General features: G+C 41.0%; 1 pseudogene; it reads left to right on the forward strand.

Annotated features, from left to right (window-relative positions):
* The first annotated feature begins 2,994 nt into the window (after positions 1-2,994).
* Positions 2,995-3,900, forward strand: LOC102836580 (annotated as a pseudogene).
* Positions 3,901-5,959: the final 2,059 nt, after the last annotated feature.

Here is a 5,959-nt window from a genome sequence, read left to right on the forward strand (position 1 = left end):
AGTATTATAAGTAGGGATTCTGTATTTTTGTTTTCCTGTCTTACCCACAAATTACTCCTAATATTTCTGCTTTCTCTTTATAAAACAGCAGAAAATTACCTGTTATCCTCCAATTACCTTCAACGAAATATTTTCTACTTAAAATTTTATGTAAATTAATAACCAACAAGCACATGAAAAGATGCTCAATATCATTAGACATTGGTGATGGTGTTGTTATGTGCTATCCAGCAGTGTCTGGCTTATAACATCCACATAGACAGAGTACAATTACCCTGTAGGTATTATCCACTAAGGAGATGCAAATCAAAACTAATGAGATGCCACTTCATTTCCCCTAGGATGGCTAAGATTAAAAACTAAAAAAAAATGGAATATAGAACGTGTTCGCTAGGATGTGGAGAGACTTGAACCCTCATCGATTACAGGTAGGAACTTGAAATCATACAACCACTGTGGAAAATGGTATAGTAATTCCTCAAAATGCTAAATATAAAGCTATCATATAACAAAGCAATTCCATTTTTACATATATACTCATAAGACTTGAAGTTAGTGATCCAGACAGGCACATGTACACCAGTGTTCATTGTAACACTATTTACAATGAATAAAATGCCATCAGCAGATGAATTAATAAATAAAATGTACTTCAGATATACAATAGAATACTGTTGTTGTTGTTGTTAGGTGCCATCAAGTCGGTACCGACTCATAGAGATCATATGCACAACAGAACAAAACACTGCCCAGTCCTGGGTCAACCTCACAATCATCGCCACACTTGACCCCACTGATGCCGCCACTTTGTCAATCCATCTCATTGGGGGGTCTTCTTCTTTTTCTCTGACCCTCCACCTTACCAAACATGGTATCCTTCTCCAGTGACTGGTCCCTCCAGACAATATGTCTGAAGGATGAGAGACAAAGTTTGGCTATCCTGGCCTCCAAAGAGCATTCTGGCTGCACTTCTTGCAACACAGATCTGTTGGTTTTGGTAGCCCATGGCACTTTCAATATTCTCCTCCAATGCCATAACTCAAAAGCATCAATTCTTCTACGATCTTATTCACTGTCCAGCTTTCGCATGCATGTGAGGTTATTGAAAATATCATGGCTTGGGTCAGGCATACCTTAGTCCTCAAGCTGACATCTTTGCTCTTCAACCCTTTAAAAAGGTCTTGTGCAGCAGATTTGCCTAATGCAGTATGTCATTTGATTTCTTGACTGCTGCTTCCATGAGTGTTGACAGTTGATCCAAGAAGAATGAAGTCCTTGACAACTTCAATCTTTCCTCCATTGATAAGAAAGTTGTTTATTTGTCCAGTGGTGAGGATTTTTGTTTTCTACAAACATTGACATGCAATCCATGCTGAAAGCTGTGGTCTTTGATCTTTATCAGTATTTTAAGTCCTCTTTACTTTCAGCAAGCAAGGCTATATCATATGCATATCACAGGTTGTTAATGAGTCTTCCTCCAATTCTAATGCCACATTTTACTTCATATAACCCAGCTACTCATATTATTTGCTTAGCATACCGGTTGAATAAGTATGGTGAAATAATATATCCCTGTCACACACCTTTCTTAATTTTAAACCATTCAGTATTACTCTGTCTTAAAGACAGACAAAGCCCTGATACATGCCATAACATGGATGAACCTTGAAAACATTTTAATGAGTGAAATTGTTTAATCACAAAAGGACAAATATTATGTGATTTCACTAATATGAAGTACTGAGACAAAGGTATACAGACTAGAGTTTAACCGTGGTTATGAGGGATGGGAGTGATAGGAAATTAAGTGAATCATAGTTTAGGTAGCATAATTTTTGTTTCTGGGAATGGAAATTTTGCAGTGGATATTGGTGATGGCTGCACAAAACAATGTGAATGGTTTTATTAAACTGTACACATGAAAAGTGTTATTTTGAAAATGTGGTCTCTCTATATTTATAACAATTAAAAATGAAAAATAATTGCTTAAATTTACTGAAATAGGATATGCTTTGTTTTTTTCTTTTTATTGGTTAAAAAAAAAAGAATACATGTAACATGATATTTACATTCCAACCTTTTATACATGTATAATTTTAAGACATTATATTGTGTAACCAATAACACTATTGGTTTTCAAATTCTTTTCTTCACCATTCACAGAAAGTCCGTGCTTCTTAAGCAAAACTTTCCTTTTCCCCTTTCTACTTGCTCCTGGTAACCACTGATAAACATTGGATTCCATGCATTTGACTATTCTAAATGTTTGTTATTTTGCATATGACTTATTTCCTAAGTACAATGTTTTCAAGGTTTATCCAAGGTGATACAGCATGCATTAGAACTTTGTTTCTCTTTATTATTGAACAATGTTTCATGTATATACCACATTTTAGTTACACATTTGTTTGTTCATGGACAGTTGTCTTTTTGAGTATTTGCCAAATAATTTATAAGGATCAGCAGAAGCTGCTTCCTATAAACTTAAGTTTAAAGATGTCGCAAATGTCCTTCTTTTCCAAATTTTTGTACCACTCCATCATCTCTAGCATCAACTAGTCTTCCTCCCCTTCCTCTCTCCTGTCTTGACTTTTGTAATCTATTGCAACCTCTTGGAGAAATCATAAAAGCATCAAGGAAATGGCTCACGTGATTGTGGAGACTGGTGAGTTCCAATTCCATGGATCAGGAATCCAGTTGGAAGCTTCACCATACTCACAGCAGGGGCTGAAGAACCAGCAAGTCATAAGACAGGCTACTGGTTCAGAAGACTGTGGAAAAGGGTTGATAAGGCTGCTGCTGGGTTAAGAACTGGAGATACTAAGCTGACAAGCTAGATGCAGAGAGAGAGAATTTAGAGCATTCATATATATATATATATACACACACACACACACATACATATACACATATGTATTGAATGCAGACCACACCCTCAGGACACCTCCTCCTTATTGAGCAAGGCAGTGAAAGGGTGTGCCTTATAAAAGGGTGATGAGCGTACAAGATGGTGGCGGAAGCAGCTGGTGGCAAATACAGAAACACTGTCAGCAAAAGCAAAGACCCCTTGGGGCTGCTCATCTCTGTGATCAGGTAAACGAGAACCTGCTCTCCTGCAAGATGCTGTTCAGCTGTAAAAGGGATAAACTCAGGAAACTGTGGATCTAGGAAATTGAACACAAGTATGTCCTTAACCTGCTGGATGAAACTGAGAATATCAAGCTAGTGCCCCAGAATCTGGAGCAGTGCAAGCACTATCTTCAGCACCACCTGTATGCTTGTGTCCGCAGTAGAGTCTCCGGAGGGCCCCCTTCTCCAGGTGGAAGGAATCAGTGACCTCAGGCTGGAGCTCCAAAAGCAAGAAGATGAACTTGCACTTGGTTCTCATTGATGAGCTACACGGGCACCTGTACATGAAGTCCACTGGCCAGATCATGCAGTGGCACAAGGACAAAGGGAGACTGAGCTCTCTTGTGAAAGATGCGTCTCTTGGGCCTCTCATTGATGTTACCAACCCAATACCTAGGAAGTTCCTTGATACCTCGCAGTATTCTACTCCTGGAAACTCAAGTGCTAAACCTGCAGGAGATCAAGGAGGATTTGGAGCTGGATTCAGTGGAGAACAGTCCCTTCTTCATGGGCATCCTCATCAAGGGATTGGCCAAGTTGAAGAAGATCCCAGAGACAATGAATGCCATCAAGGAGTGCTTGGAGCAGGAGCTGAAGCAGATTGTGAGGAGGTCCACCACCCAGGTGACTGACAGTGGCTACCAGAGAGAAGAGAACCTCACTGGGAAACCCAGCCAAGAGCTCTATCTATCAAGGAGGAAATTACATCTTTTGCTTAGGTGTTATGTACCACTTTTCTCTCAGTTTATTCTTTTTTGGCTCTGCCTATGATGGAGTCCTAGTGTGGTGCTATAGATAAGACCAGGACTGCTAACAAAGATCACTGGTTCAATGGTTCAAACCTACTATCTGCTCCTCAGAAATCCTATACAGGGCCACTTTGAGTTGGAACTGACTCAACTGTTACAGTAGTTTTAGATTTGAGAGTGTTAACAACAGCTTTAGGCCCGTGTGTATCATGGCAGCTCTAAGGCCAGAGAGTATCACAGCAGCTCTGGATCTGGAAGAAACCGAGGCCACTTGGAGAGGTGAGACAGAGTTTCAGATTTTATTAAGCCGGAGGGCTCAGAGGACCTAATTTCTCTAGATTCTGAGTGCCTAATGGAGGGCAACACGGGCTTATATGGGGTCAGAGTCAGGGAGGGGCTAAGGTGAGGACAGGAGGGAAGCCAGGGGTGACCTGATTAGCATTCTAGCTTGTCTCCTGGGTGGGGAAGATTGGTCTTACTCAGTAACCTGATTAACATTTTGGCTTGTCTCCTGGGTGGAGAGGGCAGTGAATGATTTTACCTTTTCCTGTTCACAACAACACTTAACAACAACAATGATGTTTATAATGCCTTTCATTTTTATTTTTATGAGGCCACATTTATTAACATTTTATTTTATACCTCCTGGGCCTTGAACAAAATTCATGACTTCCCCACTTTGAGATGATAAATAAGTGTTTCAAAACTTAAAGGGTGGTGAGAGAAAATGCATAGGGCACCACTGGAGGGGAAGTTAATGTGATGCTAATAGAAGGGTAAGTTACTCCTCTTGTTGTTGTTATGTACCATGGAGTTGGTTCTGACCCAGAGACCCTGTACAGAGTTTCCAAGGCTATAAATCTTTACAGGAGCAGAACACCTCATCTTTCTCCCACAGAGAGCTGGTAGTTTCGAACTACTGATCCTGAGGTTAGCAACCCGGTTCGTAACCACTACACTACCAGAACTCCTTTACTCATCTTTTTGTTGTTGTTTTTGTTATGTGCTGTGGAGTCGGTTCCAAGTCATAGCGACCCTGTGTAGGGTTTCTAAGGCTGTAAAATCTTTACGGGAGCAGAAAGCCTCATCTTTCTCCCATGTAACAGCTGGTAGTTTCGAACTGCTGGCCTTAAGGTTCTCAGCCCGATTCGTAACCACTATGCTACCAGAGCTCCTGTCTTTCCAGTCTTAGGTATGTTCTACTTTGCTTTCTTCCCTTCAAGGCTTCCAACACCTTTCTAGAGTGGGCTTTCAGCTTTGCCTTGGTGGTGGTAGTGGTGGTGGTAAGATGCTGTGGAGTCAGTTCCAGCTCATAGCGACTCTGTATAGGTTTCTGTGGCTGTAAGTATTTACAGGAGCAAAAAAAACTCATTTTTGCCCTTGGAAGTCCTGGTGGATTCAAATTGTGCCATAGTCCACCATAAAAGCAGCTGATTGAAGAGTTTTTCTGCTCACATAAAGATTTATAGCCTACATGGGGATTTCAATGAGTCTGAATAGAGTGGATGGCGATGGATTTTGGTTTGGGGTTTAGGCAGTTGTGGAAACCTATGTTCTGGTGAGGTAGCTTAATGTCTCCTGGTCATAGTCACTAAAGGGCATTTATTACCTCTCAGGGTGAATGGGGTAAACCTGCCTGTGCCTGTTTTAAGCCAAGTAAAACCCCACAGACTCCCCTGTCACCCTATAAAACTTCCTCCTGAAAAGTAGGCTGGACTCCTTTGTCTTACTTTCAATAGATGGTATTGTCAAATGCCACTGACTGACTGTAATATAAATATGTTACATCAGGAACATACCTATCTGTGTGTGTGAGCTACTTCTGCCCCTGGATGCCATATGATTGGATAGTACCCTACAACTTCGGGGTGTCCTATGCTGTAGGAACTGTTAAAGAGTCTATACAAAAACTGCTGAATTACCTCATGTTGTTGTTAGGTGCCTCAGTCAGCTCCGACTCCTAGTGACCCTGAGCACAACAGAACTAAATACTGCCTGGTCCTGGGCCATCTTCACAATTGCTGTTATTCTTGAGCCCATTGCTGCTGCCACTATGCCAATCCATCTTGTTGGGGTCTTCC

The sequence above is a fragment of the Chrysochloris asiatica genome, unplaced genomic scaffold (assembly GCF_000296735.1).
Source record: "Chrysochloris asiatica unplaced genomic scaffold, ChrAsi1.0 scaffold00077, whole genome shotgun sequence".
Classification (NCBI taxonomy): domain Eukaryota; kingdom Metazoa; phylum Chordata; class Mammalia; order Afrosoricida; family Chrysochloridae; genus Chrysochloris; species Chrysochloris asiatica.